This window comes from Schistocerca piceifrons, chromosome 3, assembly GCF_021461385.2.
Source record: "Schistocerca piceifrons isolate TAMUIC-IGC-003096 chromosome 3, iqSchPice1.1, whole genome shotgun sequence".
Classification (NCBI taxonomy): domain Eukaryota; kingdom Metazoa; phylum Arthropoda; class Insecta; order Orthoptera; family Acrididae; genus Schistocerca; species Schistocerca piceifrons.
Window position 1 is genome coordinate 900,479,122 of NC_060140.1, and position 11,467 is coordinate 900,490,588.

At 35.1% G+C, this 11,467-nt stretch overlaps 1 long non-coding RNA gene across 1 annotated transcript; it reads right to left on the reverse strand.

Moving 5' to 3' along the window:
* Positions 1-396: 396 nt before the first annotated feature.
* LOC124788264 lies at positions 397-9,656 on the reverse strand. The gene is made up of 2 exons (XR_007016078.1): positions 9,225-9,656; positions 397-1,305 (listed from the first exon to the last, which is right to left on the reverse strand). It is a non-coding gene; the product is annotated as an uncharacterized LOC124788264 (long non-coding RNA).
* Positions 9,657-11,467: the final 1,811 nt, after the last annotated feature.

The window sequence follows — 11,467 nt, forward strand, 5'->3', positions numbered from 1 at the left end:
TGGTCTCATAGTCCATTTCCTGCCATCTAACACACAATTTCCACAGCAAAATGTTTTTAGTGCAATAGTCAATAGAAACTGAAAGGTGAATGAAGCAAAATATTTAAATAAATAGTCTGAGAAAAAAGAACTATCATGTGTTGCATAATTGTTTTTCCACCTGTCTCAGAAAATACAAGTTTTGTTCTATTTTCAAACTGAATGGTATAAGAACACAATATTCCAAGTTAATAAATAATAATAATAATAATAATAATAATAATAATAATAATAAAAAAGCAGCCTCCACTGAAGGCTACTAATTTTTATGAGAACTTGTTAAAAGACTCAAAGGAAGTAATAGAACTAATGCACGATGATAATCAAGAATGTACAATAAATACTTTTAGTATTGTACATATTTCAGTATTTTTTATTTTAAAGCCTGATAAAATAAGGCACAATGTTTATAAAAGCCAAATACTAACAATAGTTACAACACTTACTATCTTACAAGTATTTTTTTCCTGTTAAACATAAAAACACTATATGCTTTCATCAGCATTTCAATTTGTTACCACTGATTTTTATACATAATAAAAATGTAAACTTAAACTCTCAGTACATGATTAAGTATCTTTACAATATAAATGGTGTTTTTAACCTCGTTCCATTAAATGGCTTTACTTCATGAACCACCAAATGTGTACGATAGTGATCAGGACGATTGAACTGTTTGCCACAAACTGGACAGTGGAACTGTCTCCTGGAAAATCCACATTCATATCGTATGTGCCTGTTGAGGGTGTAGCGTTTCTTGTACACTCTGCCACACATTTTACATTCATGGATCTCCTCTGGTGGCTCCAGTCTGAAACCTGCATCACACCAAATACAAAGTTTTTTGTCTCATTATGAAATTTTGAGTTAAGTCTAAGTACCTTCCTTTCAAATTATTACACCCCCCCCCCCCCCCACACACACACACACACACACACACACACACACACACACACACACACACACACACAATACAGACACAATATGACACAAATGTAACGCCATGTGAAAGAAGGAGAAAATACTTCTAAAAAAAGCACATGCACTTTAGGATAAGCTCTTAATGGTGAGAGAAATGGTATTTGTAGTGATGAGCACGGGCGCATTCTGGACGATTAAATTGTTTCTGGCAAATTGGACAATGGAACTGTTTCTTCGAAAATCCACATTCATATCGCAGATGCCTGTTCAGTGTGTATCTCTGCTTGTATACTCTTCCACATGGCCTGCATACATGCAATTTCTCTGTTGGAACCAGTCGAAAACCTGTGCCACATCAAAAAGAAAAAAAAAACAATAATAATTTCCATGCCAATAACAATTAAATATTATGGCCACCGAATAGCTACTACGTATTAAATTCCTTAAAAAGTACAGAAATAAATTTATGCATTAATTGTTTCACAGAAAAGATAAAAACTGCACACACTTATGAGATTTTGGGTCTGTGACACACACACACACACACACACACACACACACACACACACACACAGAGTTTCCACAACTCTTGTGTTCTCCATCGAACGACTGGCACAAAACTTTCCATAACATACTTCATGTTATTGACAGTTCACATAAAAAAATGTTTTCCTAACATTCGCATAAACAAATTTGGTGGTGCAGCATAACATCTCGAATGAAACCTGTGGTTTGAGGTGTTGGACACAGTCAATGAGCATCTCTTTACCAATCACGACAACAGAATGTTTTCTAAAGATGGCTGTATGCTAAGAAATTTGTATGACACTGTGATGCTGAAAACAATCAGCACCATCATAATCCAAGAGGGATAGCAAGCTAGGAAAGTCATCATTTAGTCCCCAAACATACCAGCACATATTCAATGTACAATCCTGCATTTTTTTGCAGTCAATTAAATCACAAAGCCTTCCTCAATTTATACACTGCAAAATCAGCTGAGGATTTCAAATTTTACTGTCTATAAGCAAAGAATGATCAAACTGAAGATGTCCTTTACTGCAAAATATACTCTGAATGTTGCTAACTCACTTATATCCATACTGCCTATGTCAACAATGAATATAATAATGTACTACCATGCACATAATAAAAGAAAGTGAGAAAGGAGTAAGCTTCAATAAAAATTCATTGTGACAATTATAACTGAAAGAAATTCACATCATGAGTGAAACACAGTGGGCGTCATTAATGGTAAAGTATTCTAAAAACAGAGCATTTACATAAACACACAGTAAAAAGTATGTTCTCGTCTGAAAAGTATTTGGTGAAAATTTGCCGCATATGTGAGAAGGGCGATGCTTAATTCATGAAAATTGGACACACAGTTGCAGATACAAGTAAGAATCAGCTAGAGTGTTTGTTACAACAATTCACTTCTTATATTGTACAATGACTAAACATTCAAAGTGGACTCAAATAACTGGGAACATTTAAAAAAGAATGCATACAACTGCTAAACTGAATCTCATTTTATTTTCAAGCAACAATCCTTTCAATTTTGTTATTCTTCATTATCGCCATTTATACTTTGCCATCAAAAAATAACGGCCACACAAAATGGAATAACTAGAAAGACAAATTCAGTCTTCGACAATTTCTAGTCAATACCATATAATCACAACTGCCAATGACATATCCACAAAAAACATCTGTATGTATATATTACCACAGAAAAATTTTCAACATAGATTTAAAACTGTCCATTTGAAAGTTGTTACTACGTGTAAATACAAGAAGGGATATATGCATTAATAATAAAACAAACAATAATTATCATTATCATGATTCATATTATGATGTATTAAGCAGCCTACTTTAAACCTAAAAAAAAAAACTGTGATAAGTCATTGGATGATTTCATAAATGCTAGATAGGAAAATAAAGAAGGCAGAGAGGCAACAGGGGTAGGATGTATCCAGTCTTAAGTCTTCCAACAGCCCACAAGAAGCCATTGCTTCCTCGATGCTAATAAGTACTACCCTGAAACATTTTGTCTTTCAACTACAAATTCAGGAAGATTTTACAAGACCATAATGTCCCTTTCTATTCAAACATGATAACAGCAACAAATGCAAAGTAATTTTCAAACACGATTTTATTTGCAAAAGTTTGACAAGTCTTAAACAGGAATACCTACTTATGGCCATAAATTATAAACTATCAAAATATATTCATGCTATAACACCCAGACTATTTACAACAAACAGTTCCTCAATAACTTTCAGTAAGCCAAATTCCCCAATATCTGAAATTATGTGCTCATAAGTGTTCCAGAGATTTGTGTAATGCCACTCTCACAAAGTTGAGTGGTCAGGCTCATAATCTTGAAATCCTGTTTAAGGCTCTTTCCTAAATAACAAGTCAAATAAATAAATCTCTAAAATCAAATGAACGCAACTGAAACCAATCCCATATAAACAAACATAATACAATGAACAAAATGAAGATGATATTATTCATAATTAACAAAGATGTTAAGACATTAATAACAGACAAAACTGTATTAAGTAAAATGAGCAATTCCTGGTTTAACAAAAAAATGATGCTGAAACAGTGTTGAGCCAAGGTTTAATAATAGTTTGAATGGGTGAACATTTCATTTTCAATACCTTCTTATTTTCCAAACGCCAAGTACAATAGCCAACAGATGTAGTAAAATGAAAACAGTGCATAAATTCATTTTAAAAATGATTTAAGCACTGAAATATGAAAATTAAAGCTTGCAGGATTACAGTACTAGTAATAATTTATCTGCTCAAAACAATCTGTACTTAGCTTCACTCTAGTCTTCATGTTAATGCATCACCATTTCAGGACATTCTTCTATTATGTAAGTGGATTGTTACTAAAAAAATGGTAGCAAATACAGCAAAAAATCCATCTGGAACATATCCATCTATTCTCATGCAGCCATTTATTATATTCAAACCCAGATATATTGGTTTCAACAAACACAACAATATGAGAAATAGATAAGATGTGAGGGAAGGGCGGCAGCTGATTAGTGGAACAGGAGATAAATAGTTGGATGGAAGTGGGGGTGAAAAGCAATAATGGAGAATATCTAAGAGAATCCTGTCAAATACAAACTGGAAAGAGAGTTCTCACTTCTGAAATTATGTGATGAGGAAATATCCACATTAACTATCTTGTGAACCACACACCATGACAGATGCTACATAGAAATCTCTCTAACAAAATAATCTGTGACATTGATCAGAGTCTGTGGCTATTTATTTTAATTTACTGCTTTACGACAACTGTACCATGGAAAACAAAAGTTATTGTGTGTAATTCATATATAGCAAAGGTAGACACAAATCTGAAGAGCATATTGATGACCTTTTAATAAATGAATCATAAGGCTTCAAAATTGTTATGATGAGCTTTAGTATGGTACAAAGTACAAGAGATCGCAAACATATAGTTTTCTTTACATGGGAACACTCCTCAGTGACAAATTTCTCCACAGAACTATTTTAAAGAATCTGTAACATCCTGTATGAACGTTCTCTCTCACCATAATTTATTTTAGACAAACATAGCAATGGAATGTGAAATGACGCCCTCCGATGCTAATGTATGACTGTGATAGCTGAACTACTTATATCATTACTCTTTTTTGCCTACCCGCTAGTCACCCAAAACTGTGTGCATAATTTGCTCTCCTCACACCCCTTTTTAACGGCTTCCATCCAAATTACAGCATTTGCAAATCAACAGGCAGTTGTCACTCCCACCCCTCAACCCCCTCGCAATTGCTCAGCACCAATCTGGGGCATATATAGATTATTTCATCTTTTATGCCAATTCCAAATCTCAATTCATTACTTTACATTATCATCATGACCAGGTATAAATCAATCTGCTCTACCACTAGTAGTACAGCTTCCTTAATTTATGTCTTTACGTGATGGTCATTCTACTCAATGTGATTCCCTTAGAGGCCATTGTAGCACTCACAATGTTCACATTTTTAACTTCAATGTAAAATAGTCAACAACCAAAGTTCTGTCCTGGCTCCAAAACATTTCATATGCTACCAACAACTGTTACCTCCTCCTCCTCCACTATTGAAAACTTTACTTTATCAATATGAGTTCTATCTGTACAACACTAATCTTATTATAAACCATCATTACACATATGCTTTTCTTACTGCACAAGCAATTTCTGTCTTTCCTCCCAGTACCACTAACACATCTTAGTATATGAGAGCCCTTCCCTCACACAAAATGATCTGTCCAGGTAACATTAATTCTTCATAACAACATTCCCCAACTTAGAGTTCATATTACTGTGTTCCTTTTCCATTTTAATTATTGTAGTTTAGCTGATATTTCATCTCTGATTTATAAAATACTTTCTGTTTTTCCTATGTTTTCTCAGTCTCTATAAGATCTGTAGTTAATGAAGCCATAATTTCCTCTAGTAATCAACTAGTTTCCTATATGTTTGCATGAAACCACTAACTAACAGGGTCCCATCTTAAAGACTTTGTATATAATGCTGTCTACATTGCTTAAGAATAGTTTATTATATATTTTTTAAATAATCTAGACAACATTGCTCATAAAACATTGTAACGGTTGGTTGATGGCTGAATTTTCTGGACCAGGGAAAATGTCTTCCTCTTGCAAATATTGATGATGAAATGAGCCTATGAACACAGGCTGGTGTGTGCCACCACTGATGCATCAGTAAAATATTGCAATTTAATGGCTAAATTATAACAACAAATATAAAAACAAAGCACCCCGCTTTTACAGCAATTTAGAGAACTGGCATCTGTGACTGATTATGACCATGTGGGGCACTCAACTGCGCGGTCATCAGTGCCCATACGAAGTCCCAATTTTTACACAGTCCAATGTTTCTTTACTATCCAAATCTAGCCACTGTCATGAATGATGATGATGATGATGATGATGATGATGATGAAGACAACACAAACACCCAGCCTCCCAGCAAAGAAAATTCCCAACCTGTCTGGGTTTTGAACCCGGGACCCCGTGGTCCAGAGACAGCAATGCCAGCCACTATACTACGAGCTGCAGACCCGTGTGACTGATGCAGAGCAAGTCTACTGCCATCAGCATATATATCACGTGAGGACCATGAAGATGAGAGAAATTATGGCTCATACAGAGGTTTATAGAGAGTCAGAGAAGAAGTGCAGCTAGCATATTCAGTCATGAACTGTATACTGAAAGCAAAGCTGGATAGAATATTTTCTCTTCAGCACATACATAAAATCATTTGAAGTAATACCCAAAAATATCATACACAAAAATCAAAGAATGGGCTAAATAGCAAATAGAATATTTAGTGACGATCAAGGAAGAGGATTTGATTACAACTATTCTATTCACATTTATTGGTTTTGCTATTCATATTCAAATTTTCACATCTTGACCTAACGTGTACATTGGACTACGCTACAGATCAACATCATCACATCAGTATTGGTTGGTTTGGTTGATCCAATTGTTTCGCAAGTATGATCCCAGCTTGTAGCAAATAATATACAGTTTTTGTATCTTCATTGACGAGATAACTTGAAGCTGACCCAGTGTATGTACTGAAATTTGTTGTCTTAATAAATATTCAAACACAGGCATTTAATCACACATAATGAAATTATTTTGGTAATAAAATAGTGTTTATCTTATGCATACATATGCTGAATGCTGAAATGGAAGTAATTTGTGGAGATGAACCTTCAGCTTTTAGAATTTTTTACAAGTTCATACACCACAAAAAAAGGAGACAGTACAGGAAACAGAGGTGCAGCCTTCTGTTCTTCTATCTAATAATAAGAAGAGAGAATACCAACATTTTAAAAGATATTATCACACAGTCACACAATACCGAACTCATTTCATGTGGTATTTTTAACTCGAGTTCAACAAGCATTTCTGCAGATATCTCCTGGCAAACAAACAGAGTCATATGAATTGATAAAGTCTTTCTTTAATTATTTATTCTTGCTTTAATGACAGCCTTCACTCCAGGATTTGGAACTGGATAGTAGTGACTGACTGGTTTCAGAAACCTTCTTCCCAAACTTCTCTCGTGTATAACAATCTCTTTTCTGCCACCTCTGTATGTTTTAACATTTCTACATAAATATGTCATTTGCAGAAGTCATCATTTGTGACTACATGCAAAAATAAATGTAAATAAATATGCAGCTGATGTCATAACATAATGATTTACTGTTGATTTTCTGTCTGATTTTATGCATTATTTTACATTTGTTGTTTTCTTGACACTACACAGAAGAACCAAATGCACAAATATGTCACCAGATCACAACACTTCTCTGCAAATTATGAACTATATTTCAAACAACTTAAGACACTATTGTTAAAGTCTACTGCACGGGAAACACTCATGCATTTCTGATGACTACTTCATCAAGTGTGACATGCTGTATTCTGCTTGGCAGTACCATCTGTGACTAAATATTCTGTAGGCCCTACACATATTCCATATTTTACTTACATTGCTAACCATGATTGATTCAACACAATGACTTACTAAGAAGGTAAGATATAAAAACCTGCATCTTTTGTGATGTTCTCTGCAATGAATAATGTCATTACAGAATTAGTTGGGTTGAACCTACCAATACCTGATGTCAGTCTTGACCAGTTTTGCAATAATTATACCACCTGTGATGTCATACATGTGCAAAGATAGAGGATTAGATAATTTTATGTATTTACCTTTTATATTATTATTTACTTATTTATTTTTGGGGTTGTGATGACAGCTCTGTACAGAAGACCAAGGGCTAGGTTGGGTTGTGACTGGTTGGTTGAGAACTGGTTAAGCCAATTTTTGATGTCATGATGTAATTTCCTACACGACATCCATGTCAGCAACAGGAATTAATCAGTTATTGTTATAATCATTTTAGTAAAATTTATTCAGCAAGTTAAAAAGAAGACATCTTCAATTAAATTATTTGCTATTAATCCATATCTGTTCTATGTTTACAAGGGAACGGGTCCATCTGCATTTCACTGAGGACACAGGCTATTTAAGAGGAAGTCAAGTAATGTTGTAAATAGAAAAGTCATGATGAGAATAACTATAATATGCTAGGGCCTACATGGTGGGGTTAACTATTATTCTTGTTCCACACTTATTGTCACTTAGTATCCTACAGTGGTGAAATAGTCAGTGAAACTGATGGGCATTGGTCTTGTCATCTCCATTCTTTGAGGTCTGTCCTTGCCATATCTGATCTCACAGTTCCAGCACAACCTAAAGCAGTATGTACAGCATTAACTGGCTGATCTATCATAAGACCCTAGAGAGAGAAAAAAATATTTTACTGCTGACCTATCAGATTCCAACTCATATCTCTACTCCTATTCTCACACATCTGCTAGGCACATTACAACCCTATTTGCATCAACTTATGGTATTTGCTTGGTCAAAGCTTTGTAAATAGGACTAAAGCCTATCAAAACAGTGGATTGGTCCAAGCACCATTTTCAACACACTTCCAGCATTAATTAAATACAAATGTTCATACTAAACTCTGTATGTTACCCTTCAAAAACTCTCATAATTCATGTTGTCCAACAGTATAGTTCATTTTTAAATATTATCTTTTTCAAAACAGTTCCTGACTAGAAATGTGGTAAATTCTTTTGTTATTAAACCTGAACTATTAACTGTATTTGTCATGTTGCAAAGATCAACTGTATGAAAAGCTACTGAGGGCCGTCAACATTGTTTGGGCAACTTAATCTATCCTAAAGGTTACTGTGAAGTGTAATTCAGTTTTAGATAAGTCATGGCTGCACTTGTTCACAAATTTGTATCTAAAAATATTTTTTTGACTTGTTGACTCAATGAAACTTTCAAGTCGTCATTTTAGAATAAGTATTTTCATAAATTCCAATGTTATGAACTATTTGGACCGTATAAAATGAATAAAAACAGTAAGTTCAGAATGTTATATCTGCTCCTTGGAAGAGCAATGTACTGCAATACATCGTACGAGACGTGAATTGATGGAACAAAACGAAAATGACTGGGTTTTCATCCACTAATCTGTAAAGTGAATGTAAACTGTAAGTTAAATGTTGGTAAATTAACACAAAAACAACTCATGACAACTTCCTCTTGCATGAAAGTTTTATCATAACTACTATAGATACTCCGCTTTGCTATTACTTTACCAGAAACAGTGTATAAGGCAACCTTCACATGTTTGTTTAAATACAAAGTCTCAAAACATCACCATTATGACACTGTCACGCGGTCGTTTATAATTGTTTCTTTATGCTCTTTCTTGTTGTTTCTCACATCACTGATGCATAACTTAACAAAGCAACCCAAAGTTCTTTCTTGCGTCAATTTTAAAACGCGAGGTAGCCTACGATCCTTTTACATGCATTTTGTGTAACATTAACAACGAAGCACCTTACAGTATCGTTTACAAAACAAACAACGAAAGCACGTTCATTTTTTATGTCATCAGACTAACTTAACTCCATTCTTCAGCTCTCTGAACATATTTGCAGAATCAGATGTCTCTGATATGATCAGCGTCCTCTCATTTATGTTGGATTTTTTTTTGTTTCTTTCACTCGTCTCAGAGCTCAGCTTGGAACTGCAGCGCCGCCAGCGTTGAGTTCGCACGAAATAGGTGATACAAGCTTCCAACATTACAACAGTCAAAAAGCAGAGTGAATTGATTTACAAATTAAAGATAATTGGAGCAATTTGCTCTAGTTGAAGTTGAGTTCTACGGCTGCTGGATATTGTACTCAGTATTCCTGTGGAAAAATCCACACATTAGTTCCTGTTTATGAACATATAACCTGATAACACTTTTACGGAACGGAACGTCACATCAAATATTTTACAATCCACTTCAAATAGCGCCGTTCACACTGGCCGTCAACAACCTCTCCTGAAGAAAGTTTTGAATTGAAAGTTTTTCGGGGGAACTGTGTCATCGTCTGTATAAAATGTTTTCTGCCCAATATCCTGTGTACGATATATATACTGAAAAAGAGATTTATATGGACAAATAAATAAAACATTTACCCTATTTTCGCCGCACTGATTCACTTAATAGTGATGACTTCTATGCTTTTCGGCTTCTTAGTCTTTATTTTTGTAACAGATTGCGAATGTTGTACGACAACATGATATTTATTCCGTTAGTGTTCTTCCATGGCATCATCATCATCATCAGTCGATTCAGTCACTTGGTGATGCAGACCGTGATTCAGCATACATGAACATAGGATCACAGCAGTTTCATCAATTTCTGCAGATGTTGAGCTTCCCGTTGCCAACTGAATCCAACTGTCCGGGATCTCCCCCTCGCTCTTGTGTTGTAACCTGGGGTCCAAACTGCTATTTGTTTTGACCATCTGTTCTCCGAACGACGTAACTAGCCCGCTGCCGTTTCAAGGTATTTACTGTTTCTGTTATGTCATTGACTTTTGTTGTATTAAACGTCTCGATATCTACTACTTTCTTTCTGTCTTTGTGTATCCCAGCATTAATGTTTCCAATTCCATTCCTATGAGTTTTCCATCAACGAACTCGTGTAATGTTCATTTCTCACAGCAATAAGTTATTACTGGTAGCATACGTTGGTCATAAACTATTTTCTTCAGTTCAGTCGACATCTTAGACTTGAAAACTGAGGAATACCGGTATCGTCCGTATGAAAGGTCATATATCCAAAAGCAATAAATTATTAGCATTTTACAATAACTGAACAGAGCTGGCGCCTACACGGTGTATAAATAAGAACATAAACTGATGGAGCAGTTTTCATTAAATAACTGTTTATTATTAAAAAGTCGGCCCCATAAGGATGAAAAATGTATTTATGACGTTATTAGCTAGGTAGGGAAAAAAAACATGACAGGTAAGAAAAACGTGCTATATGCATGCCTTTAAATACCGGTAGTTATTGAAATGTTTGAAAGTATATACCTTTGCTAGTAAATAAATGTCTATCCTTTCAAATATTGTTTTCACTTCTCAGCAATATACTACAAAAACTGATAAAGAACTTAGGTTTATTTATTTATTTACATGGAGTTTGCTTTGGCAGTTAATATACTTTATCACTGTAAGCTCCTTAATTTCCATCTTATGCTCAGACTTTCCATAAACTCAGTTTCAACCTTTGATACTATGCCACGCCGAGATCCGCGCGAAAGAGCGCCTGCAGCTGCCCGCGGCCGATTGTAGTCTGGGAGACAGCTCAGTGGCGTCAATCCGTTGCCTGGCGATCGCAGGTAGCCAGCCACTCGAGTCGGTAGCAGGAGCCTATTGGTGTTCTGTGGCAGGAGCCACCTTGCCCCTCTGCAAACCTGACGTGCGCGACACAAACGAAACAGTGCAGTGAATGAGTGAGTGTTTCACGGAGTCGTTTGTGTTAATAATTCAGTTC